Source organism: Saimiri boliviensis, chromosome 2 (assembly GCF_048565385.1).
Source record: "Saimiri boliviensis isolate mSaiBol1 chromosome 2, mSaiBol1.pri, whole genome shotgun sequence".
Taxonomy (NCBI): domain Eukaryota; kingdom Metazoa; phylum Chordata; class Mammalia; order Primates; family Cebidae; genus Saimiri; species Saimiri boliviensis.
The window spans coordinates 93,699,211-93,720,171 of record NC_133450.1 but is presented as its reverse complement, the minus strand read 5'-3'; positions in this window follow the sequence as shown (position 1 = coordinate 93,720,171).

Here is a 20,961-nt window from a genome sequence, read left to right as displayed (position 1 = left end):
TGGTCTCGATCTCTCGACCTCGTGATCCACCCGCCTCGGCCTCCCAAAGTGTTGGGATTAGAGGCCTGAGCCACCGCTCCCGGCCCGTTTTTTGTATCTTTAGTAGAGACGGGGTTTCACCATGTTGACCAGGATGGTCTCGATCTCTTGACCTCGTGATCCACCCGCCTGGGCCTCCCAAAGTGCTGGGATTACAGGCTTGAGCCACCGCGCCCGGCTTCATTATTTTTTATTCTTTTTTCTTTTGTCTCTTCCTGACTGCATTTTCAAATAGCCTGTCGTCAAGTTCACTAATTTCATAGGCCCAATATCGCTGATAAAAATATCGATGCAAAAATGCTAGCAAACCAAATTCAACAACACATTAAAAAGTTCATTCATCATGGCCAGGGATGCAAGGATGTTTCAGTATATTCAAATCAATCAATGTGATACATCATATCAGCAGAATGAAGGACATAAATCATGTGATCATTTCAAGAGATGCTGAAAAAACATGATAAAATTCAGCATCCCTTCATGATAAAAATCCTCCACAAACTTGGCATAGAAGGTACATACCTCAACATGATAAAAGCCAACGACAACAGACCCGCAGCTATTATCATAACGAATGGAGAAAACGGAAAGTCTTTTCTCCAAGACCTGGAACATGACAAGGATGCTCACTTTTACCATTATTTGGCAAAGTACTAAAGTCCTAGCTGGAGCAATCTGACAAGAGAAAGAAATAGGCCGGGCGCGGTGGCTCAAGCCTGTAATCCCAGCACTTTGGGAGGCCGAGGCGGGTGGATCACGAGGTCGAGAGATCGAGACCATTCTGGTCAACATGGTGAAACCCTGTCTCTACTAAAAATACAAAAAAATTAGCTGGGCATGGTGGCACGTGCCTGTAATTCCAGCTACTCAGGAGGCTGAGGCAGGAGAACTGCCTGAACCCAGGAGGCGGAGGTTGCGGTGAGCCGAGATCGCGCCATTGCACTCCAGCCTGGGTAACAAGAGTGAAACTCCGTCTCAAAAAAAAAAAAAAAGAAAGAAAGAAAGAAATAAAGGGCATCCAAATTGGAAAGGAAGAAATCAAATTATCCTGATTTTCATATGATATGATCTTATATTTGGAAAATCTAGTTTCCACCAAAAAAGCTATCAAAACTGATAAACTTCGTAAAGTTGCAAGATACAAAATCAGCATACAATCCTACACTGAACACGTTGGATTCTGACAAAATAATTGTAATATACAATAAAACACTTTAAAAGGGAGAATAATAAATAAGAAATGAGGACTTCTATTCTGACAGCATGGTTGATTAGACAGCCTGAGCGATACTCATATGAGAACAACCACAAATGCTAGATAAAATATGAAACGTTCTTCAGTGCGTTGTTGAGCTGGCAAGACTGTAAGGAATTTCTGAAGCCCAAAACAAAGGGAAAGAGAATCAGAAAGGTGAGTAGAGCAATTTTCATCTCAAGGACAACTGCTGAATCTTGCTGACTGTAAGCTTCAGATTTGACAACCACACAGGCATGGGACAGGAGATGAAACCCAGGGCCCAGTAAAAGTAGAGAGTTTAATGGGAGCTGCTTGCAAAAATGTTGGACCAAAAAAAAAACCAAAAAACAAAAAACAAAATAAACCACAAACTGTATTTTTAGTTTAAGAGTGAACTAGACATACCTGCTTCACACAAAAAAAGGACAATTAAAAAAGCCTACCTGCTTCCAGTATGAAAGAAGAATAAAATTGCAAATCAACAGGAAGTTAAAAAAAAAAAAAAAGAAATTTGGGGGGCCCCAAGTCACTAAGCTAAAGGGAAAAGTCAAGCTGGGAACTGCTTAGGACCAACCTGCCTCCCATTCTATTCTAAGTCACCCTCCCATTCTATTCTAAGTCTGCTCACTGAGATAAAAGTACATCTGATTGCCTCCTTTGGAGGAAAACTAAAAAAATACCTCTGTTCTCAGGCAACTCCCCAAAATGTAACCATTTGTCCCTTATTTACCTACGACCTGGAAGTCCCCTCCCAGCTTTAAGTCTTTCTGCCTTTGCTTCAAGTTGTCCTGCCTTTCTAGACTAATCCAGTGTTCATCTTTCATTTGTTGATTGATGTCTCCTGTCTCCTCAGAGTGTATAAAACCAAACTGTGCTCTGACCACCTTGGGCACATGTCTGAGGCTGTGTTGTGGGCACGTATCTTCAACCCTGGCAAAATAAACTTTCTAAATTAACTAAGACCTGTCTCAGATTTTGGGGGTTCACACCAGCTTGATGCTAGGTGGAAAGGGAAAAAAATTTCTCCCTGAGAATTCACAGTCAGAAGCCAATCTTCATATGCTTTTTCAGCCTAAATTGTATTTATTTATTTATTTTTATTTTTGAGATGGAGTCTCACTCTGTTGCCCAGGCTGGAGTGCAGTGCTGTGATCTTGGCTTACTGCAACCTCTGCCTCCTAGGTTCAAGCCATTTTCCTGCCTCCCAAGTGGCTGGGATTACAGGCGCACACCACCACACCTGGCCAATTTTTTATATTTTTGGGGGAGATGGGGTTTCACCATGTTGGCTAGGCTGGTCTCAAACTCCTGACTTCAAGTGATCTGCCCACCTCAGCCTTCCAAAGTGCTGGGGTTATGGGCACGAGTCACTGTGCTCAGCCTTTTCAGCCTGAATTAATACCACCTACATGTCCTGAAAACCTCAAGTCAATTTTTTAAAGTGATTTTGGCTACTAAGTGCACGAAACACCTGGAAGAAGCATATATAAATATTCTCTTTTTTCCACTTTTTTTTTTTTTTTTAGACGGAGTTTCGCTCTTGTTACCCAGGCTGGAGTGCAATGGTGCGATCTCGGCTCACCGCAACCTCCGCCTCCTGGGCTCAAGCAATTCTCCTGCCCCAGCCTCCTGAGTAGCTGGGATTACAGGCACGAGCCACCATGCCCAGCTAATTTTTTTTTATATTTTTAGTAGAGACGGGGTTTCACCATGTTGACCAGGATGGTCTTGATCTCTCGACCTCGTGATCCACCCGCCTCGGCCTCCCAAAGTGCTGGGATTACAGGCGTGAGCCACCGCGCCCGGCCCATAAATATTCTCTTAAGAACCTACTTGCCAGGTGCGGTGGCTCACGCCTGTAATCTCAGCACTTTGGGAGGCCAAGGCGGGTGGATCACGAGGTCGAGAGATCAAGACCATCCTGGTCAACATGGTGAAACTCCGTCTCTACTAAAAATACAAAAAATTAGCTGGGCATGGTGGCGCATGCCTGTAATCCCAGCTACCCAGGAGGCTGAGGCAGGAGAATTGCTTGAACTCAGGAGGCGGAGGCTGTGGTGAGCCGAGATCGCGCCATTGCACTCTAGCCTGGGTAACAAGAGCGAAACTCCGTCACACATACACACACGCAAAGAACCTACTTCTAACCCAAATTGAAAGAATTTCCACTGAAGAGATTCCAAGTAATATAAATTTGTTGTAAAACAAACAAAATTACAATACAACAAAACAAAACACAGGAAGCAAAGCACCATGATCAAGAGCCAGCCCAAACAACAGAATATTGCGCCAACTCTGTAATTATTTCACTTATTGCTATTATCAGATATGGATCCTATCCTATCCTGCTCTATTCTATTCTATTCTATTCTTACTTAAAACATTTAAAGAAATTAAAACCTCTAATGCCGGGCGCGGTGGCTCAAGCCTGTAATCCCAGCACTTTGGGAGGCCTAGGCGGGTGGATCACGAGGTCAAGAGATCGAGACCATCCTGGTCAACATGGTGAAACCCCGTCTCTACTAAAAATACAAAAAATTAGCTGGGCATGGTGGCGCGTGCCTGTAATCCCAGCTACTCAGGAGGCTGAGGTAGGAGAATTGCCTGAACCCAGGAGGAGGAGGTTGCGGTGAGCCGAGATCGTGCCATTGCACTCCAGCCTGGGTAACAAGAGCGAAACTCTGTCTCAAAAAAAAAAAAAAAAAAAAAAAAAAAAAGAAAGAAAGAAATTAAAACTTCTAGAAATAACAAAATTGAAATTAAAAATTCAACTTCGTGTTGCAGAAGAGAAACTTGGAGCTGAAAAAATTAGCCAGGAGGCAGCAATGAAAGGCAGAAATATGGAAAATATGAATGAGATGTAAGAAACTTAAAGTGAAAAAATCTAACAAGTGCCTAATGGGAGTTCCCAAAAGGAAATAAAAGAGGAAACAAAGCTGTGCCAATATTTGAGAAGTTAATGGCTGAGAATTTTTCAGAAGTTATGAAAAACACCGATCCTCAAATTCAGATGTCTGATATATCCCAAGTAGCATCAATAAAAAGAAATCCACATCATAGGGTGTGACTTTCATACAATTAAATTGTAAAGCAACAACAACAGAGAAGAGATACGAAAAGCGCCAAGAACAAAAGCAGATTACTTAAAAGGGATGATTAACAGCTAAGTTCTCAGCAGAAAAAAATAACTGTCACTCTAAAATTCTCTTGTGAAACGATTTTTCAAGAATGAAGAAAAAAAAGACATTTTCATGTAAACAAAAACTAGCCGGGCGCGGTGGCTCAAGCCTGTAATCCCAGCACTTTGGGAGGCCGAGGCGGGTGGATCCCAAGGTCAAGAGATCGAGACCATCCTGGTCAACATGGTGAAACCCCGTCTCTACTAAAAATACAAAAAATTAGCTGGGCATGGTGGCGCGTGCCTGTAATCCCAGCTACTCAGGAGGCTGACGCAGGAGAATTGCCTGAACCCAGGAGGCGGAGGTTGTGGTGAGCCGAGATTGTGCCATTGCACTCCACCCTGGGTAACAAGAGCAAAACTCCCTCTCAAAATAAATAAATAAATTAATTAATTAAAAAAACAAAAAAACAAAAAAACTATATGAGCTTACTACCAAGACTCTTGTACCGAAGGGAATTCTAAAGGATATCATTGCCTCCCAGATTCAAACGATTCTTCTGCCTCAGTCTCCTGAGTAGCTGGGATTACAGGTGCACGCCACCACGTCCAGCTAATTTTTTGTATTAGCCGGATCAGATTGTATCTCCAGATCAGAGGTCTGAGATACAAGAAGGAATCATAAGCAAAGAAATAGAAATGTATGTGGGTCAATCTGAACAACATTAACTATAAAATTAGGATATTATTTGTGGAGCTAAAAAAGAACTAAATTACAAGCTATCTAAGGTTTTTGTATCATTTTGGTGGGTTTCTATTAAAAACGGATATATCTGTATGTATATCTATATATCTGTTCCTTATTCCTCTAGGGTAAGGATATGGAGGCAGAAACAGAGGGAACTCACTTAGTTCAAAAAAAAGGCAAGAAAGGAGAAAACAGAACAAGTGTGACAGATAAGAAGTGACAGTGGTATACAGGCTGATACCATCCAGAAAGTGGGTGGTATCCAGGCTGGAAGGTGCTGAGATTTGGCTGCCTGGAGCCAGTGGGGAGGGGAAGCTGAGCTTCAGCACGGTCCTGAAAACTGGGAATAGTTCCCTACTGAAACACCACTCCTGCCTCAGGGGCTGGCTTGGCAAGAAAGTAGTGATCCAGGGCACGATGCCTGAACAACCAGCACGCTCCAGCATGTCTGGGTATCATTAGTCCCAGAAGACCCAGTGCACAGTGGCATGTGCTTCAAGAGAGCTGTTGCTGTTAGGCAGGACTGCGCTGGAGGTGGAGTGGGGGATGCAGAGAGCTTGAGGAGGGAAGCTAGCTGCAGCTGCTTCTGGGCTTCTACCGTCTCAGGGTTCAGAGAGAGCCCTTGTGCTGCAGGCAGACGGCAGTGTGACAGAGCAGGGTACCTGGGTGGGAGCCAACAGGAGAATCCAGTCTGGTTGACGGTGCAGAATGTTGGAGGAGCCCTACAAGACCCAGTCTGGGGTTTTGGTCCCTGGTTTCCAGGTACTGAGGAAGATTGAGACAGAGGAGGAAGGCTGAAAGAATATCATTTTTCTAGCCTCATCTCTCCTTCCAATTACTCTCCCTCTAAGTCAGAAGCATTTCGATTTGCTTTTTCTACTGGTAAATCAACATGCACAGATCTTCAGTTTTCAGAAATTGCCCCTGCCTTTGCATTACAATTCTAGGTGCAAATTCATGCCTCAATAAGGTTGTAAGTAGGCAACAAAACCCTATCCGCCGTAAAGCTTTTTTTTGGAGACAGAGTCTTGCTTTGTCACTCAGGCTGGAGTGCAGTGGCACAGTCTTGGCTCACTGCAACTTTGCCTCCCAGATTCAAATGATTCTTCTGCCTCAGTCTCCTGAGTAGCTGGGATTACAGGTGCACGCCACCACATCCGGCTACTTTTTTGTATTTTAGTAGAGACGGAGTTTCACCATGTTGCCCACGCGGGTCTTGAACTCCTGAACTCAGGCAATTCACTCGCCTCAGCTTCCCAAAGTGCTGGGATTACAGGTGTAAACCATTGGGGCAGGCCTTTTCATTTGTTTTTAATCAAATCTTTTCTGTAGGCAACAACCAAGTGGCAAAGTAAATACTTTTAACACTATTTACTAACAGGCTTGCATAAATCATTACCAACCTAAAGAAATAAAACAACTGTAAGAAAGCTTTACTGGTAAAGGGGAAACAAAAATAGTGTCAGTAGAAGTTACGTTTTTCTGTAGGAATATGATACCATCTATAAGAAAGTATTAAAATCTTTTTTTTTTTTTTTAAGATGGAATTTTGCTCTTGTTACCCAGGCTGGAGTGCAATGGCGCGATCTTGGCTCACTGCAACCTCCGTCTCCTGGGTTCAGGCAATTCTCCTGCCTCAGCCTCCTGAGTAGCTGGGATTACAGGCACACCCCACCATGTCCAGCTAATTTTTTGTATTTTTAGTAGAGACGGGGTTTCACCATGTTGACCAGGATGGTCTCGATCTCTTGACCTCGTGATCCACCCACCTCGGCCTCCTAAAGTGCTGAGATTACAGGCTTGAGCCACCGCACCCGGCCAAGTATTAAATTCTTAAAAAAAAAAAAAAAAAAAAAAAAAAAAGCACTTTAGCGCAGGCACAGTGGCTCACGCCTTCTCCCAGCACTTTGGGAGGCCTCGGAGAGTGGATCACCTGAGGACAGCAGTTCAAGACCAGTCTGACCAACATGGCAAAACCCTGTCTTTACTAAAAAGACAAAAATTATCTGGCATGGTGGCGCATGCCTGTAATCCTAGCTACTCAGGAGGCTGCGACAGGAGAATAGCTTGAACCCAGGAGGCAGAGGTTGCAGTGAGTCAAGATCTCACCACTGCATTCCAGCCTGTGTGACAGAGTGAGGCTCTGTCTCAAAAAAATAAAAAATAAAAAAATTAACTAGCAGTTCTGAGAGCCCCAGGACCCATTCATTTATTCACTCAACATTTATCGTGAGCCTTTTCTATGCCAGAGACTATGCTGTTGATAAAATGAATTAAACATGGTTCTAGATTTTGAAAGACTTATTGCTAGCAGAGGGAGAGAAATAAGTAAAGAAATAGCTAACAACAACAACAAATTCTAATAAAATGTTTTTGTGGATGAATGGACAAGAGCTAACATTTATTGTCAGGCACTATATAAAGTGTTCTGTATCAGTGATCAATTTCAATAATCAAAGTCAGTACTGATAATCAAATTTAACCTTTATGATAGGTTAAATGTAGTGAGTGCTATTATTTTCCTCATTTTATAGATGAAGAAACTGAGCTCAGAGAAAGTTTAAAGATGTGCCTGAGTTAGTAGGAGAGCTGGATTCAAACCAGTGACCTCTGGCAGTTGAGGAAAAGTTCATGAGAACATGACTCTCAAAAAACAATTAGTGCTTGAGTCCAGGAGTTGGAGGCCAGTCTGGGCAACCTAGGAGACCCTGTCTCTACAAATAATTTTAAAAATTAGCCAGGTGTCATGGTCCACACCCATGATCCCAGCTACTTAGGAGGCTGAGGTAGGAGGATCACCTGAGTCTGGCAGGTCAAGGCTGCAATGAGTTATAATTACTCCACTGCACTTCAGCCTGGGCAACAGAGCAAGACCCTATCCTGTCAATTAGGTATTTCCTGGTATGGAGGCTGGAGGAGATGAGTGAGGGGAGGGCAGTCCTGGAAAGAGAGAAGACAGTGCAAGGGTTTGTGAGACAGGACCCCTGGGGCCTGTTAGGGACACAGGGAGCAGTTGGTGGAGCCAGTGGGTGAGGGGTGGGGTGGGGATGGGAGGGAAGGCTGGAGAAGCAGCAGGGCCCAGAGAACAGGGTCCCATGTGTCCTATTGAGGAATGGCAGGTTTGTTCCATGAAAGGCACTTAAGCAGGGGAGTGACAGCATCAGATGTGCATTTCAGAAAAATTGTTCCGGCAGCCCTGTGGATTAGAGAAGAGGAGGCAGGAAACTATTTGTCTCTCTGTCTTGGAAGACCAGGAAAGTAATGCTGCTCCTGAGAATTTAACCTGGAGAAACTCTCAAACATCTGTTCAAAAGCAGCAATCCTCCACTGTTTGTATTAGCAAAAAACCCACGTGTCCTTCAACAGAGAATAAATAAATAAATTGTAGTATAGACCCATAATAGAATACCATATGGTAGTTAACATTTAATGAATTAGGGCAACATGTGGCAAAAAGAAGAAAAAACAAAATGGAGTGAAGGAAGCAGTATATATACAGTATGATGTTACTTTAGTAAAGTTTGGAAAAATACAAAGTAGCACTTTGAATTGTTGATGAACATATAAATGTCTAGAGAAAGTTTTAACATATGTAAGATTGATTAACAACAAATTCATGAGAGTAACCCAGGGAAGGGGGACTTAGGGACTAGAAAACAAGCTAGTCAAGTTAGGTTTAAATATATATATTTTTATAGAATATAAATACATATGTAGTAAGTTAGTAAATAGTGGAGCTAGATTCAAACCCATGACCTCTGACAGTTGAAATAGACATTAAATACATAAATTTATATATATATATAAAATTTTTTTTTTTTGAGACAGAGTTTCTCTCTTGTGACGTAGGCTGGAGTGCAATGGCGTGATCTCGGCTCACCGCAACCTCCGCCTCCTGGGTTCAGGCAATTCTCCTGCCTCAGCCTCCTGAGTAGCTGGGATTACAGGCACGCGCCGCCATGCCCAGCTAATTTTTTGTATTTTTAGTAGAGACAGGGTTTCACCATGTTGACCAGGATGGTCTCGATCTCTTGACCTCGCGATCCACCCGCCTCGGCCTCCCAAAGTGCTGGGATTACAGGCTTGAGCCACTGCGCCCGGCCTTATATATTTCTTTAAATCAATTGGCAAACATTATAAGGTTAAGATGTTGATAAAACTAATAGAATACAATTTGTATTATTCTCTATACTCAACTGTGTATTTGAAACAGATTATGACATTTTTTAAAAAGTGAAGCTTGGATCCGAAAGCAAAAGAACAAAGAGAAAGAAAGAAAAGAAAGCAAGCACTCTGGAAGCTATGCAGCCCAAGATAGGGAGCCGGGAGATAGACCCTGTGATGTCCTGCAAGAAGTGGCGTGAACTGGTGCAGTGGCAGCAGGGAGGGGAAGCCGTGGGAAGCAGGTGGCCTGTTGGGTCATGGGAAGCAGGGGAGGCAGTGGAATCCAAACGACTCCCAGCATTTTGGTGGTGTGGCTGAGTGGGTGGACAAGCTAATCACCAAGAAAGGGAATGTAGAAGAAGTAACAGGTTTGGCTGGGGGTGTGATACACGAAGATCGGTTTCAGACTTGTTCAGTTTGATGTTATTCCAGGAAGAAACATCCAACATGCAATATGAGTTTTAGGCTCAAGGTCTGGTACAGAAATAGAAATTTGGTCATTACCAGCATTTGGGGGAAACCATGATAATTATGAGATTATAAGTCTGTCTTTAACAAAAATGCACATATATCCTATGCCTAACAATTAAAATGTTTTGTTTTGCTTTTGTTTTTGTTTTTTAAAGAGACAGGGTCCCAGCCGGGCACGGTGACTCACACCTGTAATCCCAGCACTGTGGGAGGCCAAGATGGATGGATCACCTGAGGTTGGAAGTTCAAGATCAGCCTGACCGACATGGTGAAACCCCATCTCTACTAAAAATACAAAATTAGCTGGGCATGGTGGCGCATGCCTGTAATCCCAGCTATTCAGGAGGCTGAGGCAGGAGAATTGCTTGAACCTGGGATGTGGAGGTTGCAGTGAGCTGATAACTTGTCATTGCACTCCAGCCTGGGCCACAAGAGTGACACACCATCTCAAAAAAAAAAAAAAAAAAAAAAAAGAGAGGAGAGAGGGTCTTGCTCTGTTGCCCAGGCTGGAGTGCAGTGATGCCATCATAGCTCCCTGCAGCCTTGGACTCCTGGGGTCAAGTGATCCTCTCACCTCAGCCTCCTGAGTGGGTGGGACTACAGGCACAAAGTACCATGACTGGCTGATTTTTAAATTTTTGGTAGAGATGGAGCCTTGCTCTGTTGTTCAGGCTGGTCTTGAATTTCTGGCCTCAAGTGACCCTCCTGCCTCAACCTCCTAGTGCTGGAATTGTGGGAATGAGCCACAGCACCTGGCTAAAATATGTTTTAATGGAAGATGTAAGTATGTAAAATACTAATCCTGACTTTTACTCATTGTATTGGAAATTTTAAAAGTAGTAGCCTGCCCCATTGCTTATGATGTGGAGTGTTGTGTGGTCTGAAGGAATTCAGTAATGCTCCACCAGCAAAAAGACATTTGCTAAATCGCTAGTGGGAAACCAGCCTGATGTTGCAACCCAGCTAATGCGCAGAATCACCTGGGGAATCCACGAAAGGAATGCAGAATTCAGATGGACAGAACCAGAATCCTGGGGGTGGGGCCTAGGAATCAGAATTTTGAAAAGCTCAGTGATCAGGCTGGTCATTGGTTGGGTGTAGGAGACATAGTAACGGTTCCTGGACAGCAGTGGTCATCTGACATGGTGGGGCCTGTCTGCGTCTGCGTGATGCTCCCTGGGACCTCGGACAAGTAATTTCAAATCTTTGTGTCTTGGTTTCTTCATCCATATAATGGGGATAAAAATAGCACCTACTCTCTCTAGGCTTAACTTGCTCAGAAAAAAAAAGAAAAAAATAATACCTACTCTTGGGTTAGTTACAGGGATTAAATGAGTTAATTTATGTCAAGTACTCATAATAGGGTCTGGCAGAATAGTATAAACATGGCTTAAAAGATAGTTACTATTTTTTATTAACATATATGCCACAAATATACTGGCACACCATTCCTGCTAATGTTTTTGTTAATACAAATATTTTAATTTTTTTTTTTTTTTTGATGGAGTTTTGTTATTGTTGCCCTGGCTTGAGTGCAATGGCATGATCTTGGCTCATCACAACCTTTGTCTCCTGGGTTCAAGCAATTCTCCTGCCTCAGCCTCCTAAGTAGCTGGGATTATAGGCATGTGCCATCAAGCCCGGCTAATTTTTATATTTTTAGTAGAGATGGGATTTCACCATGTTGGCCAGGCTGGTCTCAAACTCCTGACCTCATGATCTGCCCACCTTGGGCTTCCGAAGTGCTGGGATTACAGGTGTGAGCCACCACACCCAGATTTTAATAATATTTTTAAAAAGAATATTATTCTATACTTAAGTCCTTTGTGCTAAGATGGTCACTTCTATCTTCCAAGCCTCCTGAGGTTTTTGCCTTGCTTGTTCTATCTATTTCTTTGGCACAGGACATTTATTCTGGAGCTACTGGAAACACAGAGGCATTAAAAAAAAAATTTTTTTTGGCCGGGCGCTGTGGCTCAAGCCTGTAATCCCAGCACTTTGGGAGGCCGAGGCGGGTGGATCACGAGGTCAAGAGATCGAGACCATCCTGGTCAACATGGTGAAACCCCGTCTCTACTAAAAATACAAAAATTAGCTGGGCATGGTGGCGCACGGCTGTAGTCCCAGCTACTAGGGAGGCTGAGGCAGGAGAATTGCTTGAACCCAGGGGGCGGAGGTTGCGGTGAGCCGAGATCGTGCCATTGCACTCCAGCCTGGGTAACAAGAGCGAAACCCCGTCTCAAAAAAAAAAAAAAAAAAAAAAAAAAAATTTATTATTATACTTAAAGTTCTGGGATACATGGCCAGGCACGGTGGCTCAAGCCTATAATCCCAGCACTTTGGGAGGCCGAGGCGGGTGGATCACGAGGTCAAGAGATCGGGACCAACCTGGTCAACATGGTGAAACCCCGTCTCTACCGAAAATACAAAAAATTAGCTGGGCATGGTGGCACGTGCCTGTAATCCCAGCTACTCAGGAGGCTGAGGCAGGAGAATTGCCTGAACCCAGGAGGCGGAAGTTGCGGTGAGCCGAGATCACGCCATTGCCCTCCAGCCTGGGTAACAAGAGTGAAACTCCATCTCAAAAAAAAAAAAAAAAGTTCTGGGATACATGTGCAGAACATGCAGTTTTATTACATAGGTATGCATGTGCCATGGTGGTTTGCTGCACCCATCAACCCGTCATCTACATTAGATATTTCTCCTAATGCTATCCCTCCCCTAGCCTCCTACCCCCGACAGGCCCTGGTGTGTAATATTCTCCTCATGGAAGCATATTTTATGCACCAACTAGCCTGTGAGAGTTTTGGCATTCAATAGAAGGTGGATTATGATTCAAATGGCTTATTACTCTCCAGGTGCCTCAGCAGATCTGATGATATTCAGAGTTTCTGGCAGCTTCAGAGGCAGTATTTCAGTGGTTAGGAAATGCTTCTAAGCAAATCTGTTTTGTTGGACTTCAGGCCCATGCATGCCCTAAAGACCTAATTATATGGACTTAAACTGAGTTAGTAATACCCTATTTCACACAGATTTTTGAACGGAAGTTTCCCTGAATTATTTTGGTACACACAGAGTATTAATCCAAAAAGGTGCATAAAGATGAAAAAGAACACATGTACATTATAGACATACTCTTAACCAATCTTCCTAATCACCGCATGCTAACCATGCACATTGGATATACTTTATGAATATCATGACGACTCATCTTGACAGAATTCTTTTCTTTGAGCTGGAGATGCAAGTTTAAAAAAAATGTCCTCATTTTATTGAAGATTTTTGCATCTATGTTCATCATGGATATTGGCCTGAAATTTTCTTTTCTTGTTGAGTCTCTGCCGGGTTTTGGTATCAGGATGATGTTTGTCTCGTAAAATGATTTGGGAAGAATTCCCTCTTTTTGGATTGTCTGGAATAGTTTCAGAAGGAATGGTATCAGCTCCTCTTTGTATGTCTGGTAGAATTCAGCTGTGAACCCATCTGGACCTGGGCTTTTTTTGGGTGGTAGGCTCTTTATTGCTGCCTCGACTTCAGACCATGTTATTGGTCTATTCAGGGTTTCGACTTCTTCCAGGTTTAGGCTTGGGAGGATGCAGGTGTCCAGGAATTTATCCATTTCTTCCAGGTTTACTAGTTTATGTGCATAGAGTTGTTTGTAATAATCTCTGATGATGGTTTGGATTTCTGTGGAATCTGTGGTGATATCCCCTTTATCGTTTTTTATTGCATCAATTTGGTTATTCTCTCTTTTCTTTTTTATTAATCTGGCTAGTGGTCTGTCTATTTTGTTGATCTTTTCAAAGAACCAGCTCCTGGATTTATTGATTTTTTGAAGAGTTTTTTGTGTCTCTATTTCCTTCAGTTCTGCTCTGATCTTAGTTATTTCCTGTCTTCTGCTAGGTTTTGAGTTTTTTTGATCTTGCTCCTCTAGCTCTTTCAATTTTGATGATAGGGTGTCAATTTTAGATCTCTCCTTTCTTCTCATGTGGGCACTCATTGCTATATATTTTCCTCTAGAGACTGCAAAAGCTCATCCACCATGATCAAGTAGGATTCATCCCGGGGATGCAAGGCTGGTTCAACATACGCAAGTCCATAACTGTAATTCACCACATAAACAGAACCAAAGACAAAAACCACATGATTATCTCAATTGATGCAGAGAAGGCTTTTGACAAAATTCAACAACCCTTTATGCTAAAAACCCTCAATAAACTAGGTATTGACGGAACGTATCTCAAAACAATAAAAGCTATTTACGACAAACCAACAGCCAATATCATACTGAATGGGCAAAAACTGGAAGCATTCCCTTTGAAATCTGGCACTAGACAAGGATGCCCTCTCTCACCACTCCTATTCAATATAGTACTGGAAGTTCTAGCCAGAGCAATCAGGCAAGAAAAAGAAATAAAGAGTATCCAAATTGGAAAGGAGGAAATCAAATTGTCTCTATTTGCAGATGACATGATTGTATATCTGGAAGACCCCATCATCTCAGCCCAAAATCTCCTAAAACTGATAAACAACTTCAGCAAAGTCTCAGGATACAAAATCAACGTGCAAAAATCACAAGCATTCCTATACACCAGTAATAGACTTCAAGAGAGCCAAATCAAGAACGAACTGCCATTCACAATTGCTACAAAGAGAATAAAGTACCTAGGAATACAACTGACAAGGAACGTAAAGGACCTCTTCAAGGAGAACTACAAGCCATTGCTCAATGAAATAAGAGAGGATACAAACAGATGGAGAAACATTCCATGTTCATGGTTAGGAAGAATCAACATCATGAAAATGGCCATACTGCCCAAAGTAATTTACAGATTTAACGCTATTCCCATCAAGCTACCAATGACCTTCTTCACGGAACTGGAAAAAAACACCTTAAACTTCATATGGAACCAAAAGAGAGCCCGCATAGCCAAGTCAATTCTAAGCAAAAAGAACAAAGCGGGAGGCATCACACTACCGGACTTCAAACTATACTACAAGGCTACAGTAATCAAAACAGCATGGTACTGGTACCAAAACAGAGATATAGACCAATGGAACAGAACAGAGGTCTCAGAGGAAATACAACATACCCACAACCATCTGATCTTCGACAAACCTGACAAAAACAAGCAATGGGGAAAGGACTCCCTGTTTAATAAATGGTGCTGGGAAAACTGGTTAGCCATGTGCAGAAAGTAGAAACAGGGCCCCTTCCTGACACCTTACACCAAAATTAACTCCAGATGGATTAAAGACTTAAACATCAGACCTAATACCATAAAAACCTTAGAAGAAAATCTAGGCAAAACCATTCAGGACATAGGTGTAGGCAAGGACTTCATGACCAAAACGCCAAAAGCAATGGCAACCAAAGCCAAAATAGACAAATGGGACCTAATCAAACTCCACAGCTTCTGCACAGCAAAAGAAACAGTCAGTAGAGTGAATCGGCAACCAACAGAATGGGAAAAAATTTTTGCAGCCTACCCATCTGACAAGGGGCTGATATCCAGAATTTACAAAGAACTAAAGCAGATCTACAAGAAAAAAACAAACAAGCCTATTCTAAAATGGGCGAAGGATATGAACAGATACTTTACAAAAGAAGACATACAGGAGGCCAACAAACATATGAAAAAATGCTCATCATCACTGGTCATCAGAGAAATGCAAATCAAAACCACATTGAGATACCATCTCACACCAATTAGAATGGCGATCATTAAAAAATCTGGAAACAACAGATGCTGGAGAGGATGTGGAGAAATAGGAACACTTTTACACTGTTGGTGGGAATGTAAATTAATTCAACCATTGTGGAAGACAGTGTGGCGATTCCTCAAGGACCTAAAAATAGAAATCCCATTTGACCCAGCAATCCCATTACTGGGTATATATCCAAAGGATTATAAATCATTCTACTACAAGGACACGTGCACACGAATGTTCATTGCAGCACTGTTCACAATAGCAAAGACCTGGAACCAACCCAAATGCCCAACGATGATAGACTGGATAGGGAAAATGTGGTACATATACACCATGGAATATTATGCAGCCATCAAAAATGATGAGTTCACGTCCTTTGTAGGGACATGGATGAACCTGGAAACCATCATTCTCAGCAAACTGACACAAGAGCAGAAAATCAAACACCGTATATTCTCACTCATAGGCGGGTGTTGAACAATGAGAACACATGGACACAGGGAGGGGAGCACTACACACTGGGGTCGGGGGGAAATGGGGGAGGGGCAGGGGGGTGGGGAGGTGGGAAGAGATAGCATGGGGAGAAATGACAGATACAGGTGAGGGGACGGAAGGCAGCAAACCACACTGCCATGTGTGTACCTATGCAACAATCTTGCATGTTCTTCACATGTACCCCAAAACCTAAAATGCAATAAAAAAAAAAAAAAAAAAAAAAGACTTTGAGTATTAAAAAAAAAAAAAATGTCCTCAGCCAGGCGCGGTGGCTCAAGCCTGTAATCCCAGCACTTTGGGAGGCTGAGGTGGGTGGATCACGAGGTTGAGAGATCGAGACCATCCTGGTCAACATGGTGAAACCCCGTCTCTACTAAAAATACAAGAAACTAGCTGGGCGTGGTGGCGCGTGCCTGTAATCCCAGCTACTTAGGAGGCTGAGGCAGGAGAATTGCCTGAGCCCAGGAGGCGGAGGTTGCGGTGAGCTGAGATCGTGCCATTGCACTCCAGCCTGGGTAACAAGAGCGAAACTCCGTCTCAAAAAAAAAAAAAAAAAAAAAAAAAAAAAAAAAAAAAAATCCTCTACTTTGAAAGTTACTCAGTAGTTTTAATTTTATGAGAAGCTAATAATTATAAGATTTTTACCCATTAAGTGGTTCATTAATTCTAAATGATTACTAAAGCACATTTGGAGAGCTAAGAGTAAATATAGCCAAGTGAGAGGGGGCAAGAAATGATGCAACATTAAAATTTCAACACATAATAAAAATGCTCAACCTTACTAGTCATTAGGGAAATGCAAATTAAAGCCACAGGTCTGGACTTTAATAGAAATTTAATAGTCATTCACTATATGCTTATTAGAATGACTACAATCGGAAAAACCGACTATCAACTGTTGACAAGGATATGGAGGAACCGGATCTCTCAAATGCTGCCGGTGAAAATGCAAAACGGTACAACCACTTTGGAAATCAGTTTGACAGTTTCTTATAAAGTTAAACATTTGCTACTATTTGTCCCAGCAGTCTCACTTTCAGATATTTACCCAAGAGAGATGAAAACTTAAAAACCTTTACAGCAGCTTTATTTATAATTATCCCAACCCAGAAATAACCCAAGTGTCCTTCAATGGGTGAATGAATAAATAATCTCTGGTATATCCACATGGAAGGCTGAATAATGACCCCTTGGTTAATATCATGTCCTGATATCTGGAACCTGTGAATGTCACCTTATACAGAAATAAAAAAAAAAGAAAAAAGAAAAGGACCATAAATGTGATTAAGGATCCTGACATGGGGAGATTTCATATATCCTTATAAGTGGAAGTTAAAGGGAGATTTGACTCTATACAGACAGAAGAGGAGGCATTGTGACCAGAGAGGCAAATATTGGAGTGATGTGGCCATAAACCAAGGAATGCTGGCAGCCGCCAGTAGCTGGCAAGGAATAGATTTGCCCCTGAAGTCTCCAGAGGCCCTGCCAACAGCTTGACTGTAGTCCCATAATACTGATTTTGGACTTCTGGTCTCCATAACTGTGAGAGAATGAATTTTTGTTGCTTTAAGCTATCAATATAGTAATTTCTTTCTTTTTTTTTTTTTGAGACGGAGTTTCGCTCTTGTTACCCAGGCTGGAGTGCAATGGCGCGATCTCGGCTCACCGCAACCTCCGCCTCCCGGGTTCAGGCAATTCTCCTGTCTCAGCCTCCTGAGTAGCTGGGGTTACAGGCATGCGCCACCATGCCCAGCTAATTTTTTTTTGTATTTTTAGTAGAGACGGGGTTTCACCTTGTTGATCAGGATGGTCTCGATCTTTTGACCTCGTGATCCACCCGCCTCGGCCTCCCAAAGTGCTGGGATTACAGGCTTGAGCCACCGCGCCCGGCCAATATAGTAATTTCTTTTAGTAGACATAGGAAACTAATGCCCTACCCAATAGAATACTATTCCGTGATTTAAAAAAAAATGACTATTGATATATACAGCAACATGAATGAATCTCTGATGCATTATGCTTAGTGAAAGAAACAGACTCAAGAGGCTATACACTGTATGATTTCATTTCTATAACATCCTTGAAAAGGGAAAACTACAAGAATCAAGAACAGATCCGTGGTTGCTGGGGTTAAGGTTGATTATGGAGGAGTAGCCTAAAGAAGATTTTTGGGATGACAGAACAGTTTTTGTTTTGTTTTGTTTTGTTTTGTGATGGAGTTTTGCTCTTGTTACCCAGGCTGGAGTGCAATGGCGTGATCTCGGCTCACCGCAACCTCCGTCTCCTGGGTTCAGGCATTCTCCCACCTCAGCCTCCTGAGTAGCTGGGATTACAGGCACGTGCCACCATGCCCAGCTGTTGTTTGTGTTTTGAATGTTGATTGTGATTTTTTTTTTTTTTTTTTTTTTTTGAGACGGAGTTTCGCTCTTGTTTTCCAGGCTGGAGTGCAATGGCACCATCTCGGCTCACCGCAACCTCCTCCTCCTGGGTTCAGGCAATTCTCCTGCCTCAGCCTCCTGAGTAGCTGGGATTACAGGCACGTGCCACCATGCCCAGCTAATTTTTTGTATTTTTAGTAGAGACGGGGTTTCACCATGTTGACCAGGATGGTCTCGATCTCTTGACCTCGTGATCCACCCACCTCGGCCTCCCAAAGTGCTGGGATTACAGGCTTGAGCCACCGCGCCTGGCATGATGTTTTATACATTCTATTTAATTGTCAAAATTCATAAAACTATGCAGTGAAGACAGTAAATATTACTGTATGTATAATTTAAAATAATATTTAAAAAACAGCTGAAGCTTTAGCAGCCAGGAAAAATGTTGAAGTGTTAAGCTTCAAAGATCATGTAACACAGGTTTCTGCCCTAAGAGGCACTGGTTTTCAGCTCAGATCTCAATCAGAAAATTTCTCTTTCTGTCAAAGGAGAAGTTAACCCTTTCTTTGGTGGCTGACAATATATGCAACACAAAAGAGTGGCCTGAGAGCATCTTTTTATAGACCACTGGAAAGAGATCACAAAGAACTCATATGAGAGAGAGGAGGAAGCTCCTGGGCCATGAGAAGAGAGAGAAGGCTCATTTCTAGGGCACTTGGTGACAGGAGTCTGCATTTGTAGGGCGTATTGAAAGGACTGAACTTCTTTAAGAACTGTCTTTAAGGTGAATTTTAAACAACCAAAGACTGAGAATTTCGGCTAAAGGTCAAGAATGCAAGAAAGTGACATCCTACTGCATGCAGACCTGAGTAGGACAAGAGAGAAGAGGCATAGCAGAGTTTGGACAGTACAAAATGTAAAGCGGACCAGGGTGGAGCCTGTTCTCAGTCACATCAACCTCACTAAAGGTTTTCACTCAGAGGGTGTTTCTAGCAGAACTCCTCCTTGCAAAGTTGGGAGTCTATAGCATGAATAAAGCGTGAGTGTCTTGTTCTCATTCTGTGTACTAGTTCTGTTATCGTTAACAGTTCTTGTGTTGCTTTCACAAAATTCAATGTCGAAGTAACCCTTTTAGGTATTGGTGCCATGCAGGCTTGCTAATGAGAAGCAAGTTAAATGTTGGAGGGTGGTTACCAAAAATGATCACTGGAGTTTTGAAATACTGTAAATACTATCTCTGAAACTTGTGTGGTCCAAAAACATAAGCAGTGCAAAATGCAGTCTCATTATTTTGTGGTTAATAAAACCATTCAGTGTACAATGCTACAACAAGGTAGAGTGGCTTATTGATTGCCCTGGATAGTTTTAGGAGCATGACTCTGCTATTCAATCTATCCTGGTCCCTGTTGGAGTTTGATATCATATGGCAGTAGTTTATTGACATAAATATTTCTGGGGACAATTCTGGGTCCTATGGCTGGCTGAATCTTCTGAGACAGCAACAATGAAGCCAGGAATCTCTGGGTTAGTTGGCTCTCATGTTGATGGCTTAATCCAGAGAGACTGGGCCAAGAATGTACTGTGGATTCAGGAACTCACTTGAAACTCTGCACTCCTTGAGACTGGAATTGTATGTGGTTTCCCTCCCTGGCCTGGGCCTCGTTTTCATATTCCTCTGCAGAAGATAGTAATTTTAGCTGACCCTTATTTGAGAATTGGGTGGATAATGGAAGCCAATTGACAATTGCCTTATAGTTGAATTAATATATAATTGCAGGGTATGTTATCACTGTGGGGTTTGTTTGTTTTTATAGTAAATGGGATTAATTCATTATCTTCGACAAATTGAAAGTAGGCCAATTATCTTTTAGGCCAGTCCAAGTTTGAGAGGAAAAAAATATTGTCATCTTAAAATGTAGTGATCCTGAACCTGCTTGTCCTCAGATCTCTTCCCTACTCTTCCCTTGCTCTGCAGGCCTGTTTCTCAGCCCCTTGTACCAACTGAAGTCTAGCTGAGTTTGACTAATGGACTGATGGGAGGCTGTTGTAGGCAGAATAATGGTTCCTCAAAGCCCTCCATACGTTGCGGCAAAAGGGACTTTGTAGATGTGGTTAAGGTTATGAGATGGGAAGATTATTGTGAATTAGCCATGTGGACTCACTCTAATCGCATGAGCCCTTGAAACAGGAGAGAGAAGGCAGAAGGGGAAGTCTGGGAAATCAGAAGCATGAGAAAGACTTGATCTGCCATTGCTGGCTCTGAAGACGAAGGGAGACATGAACCAAGGAATGTGGGCAGCCTTGAGAGATTGAAAGTCACTCCTGTTTGACACCGAACACAGGAAACTGGGACCACAGTCTTACATTATCATGAAGCTGAATTTGCTAAGAACCTGAAAGGGCTTGGAAGCAGATCTGTACCTAGAGCCTTCAGAAACGATTGCAGCCCTGCCAATATCTTGATTTTTGACCGTGTGAGACTCTAAATAGGGGACCCAGATGAACCACACTGTACTGGGATATCTACCATACATTTGTGACCCCCTGGGGTCTTGGTAATATTGGTTTTTCCTGTTGTCCCTCCAACCTAAGGGTCCTA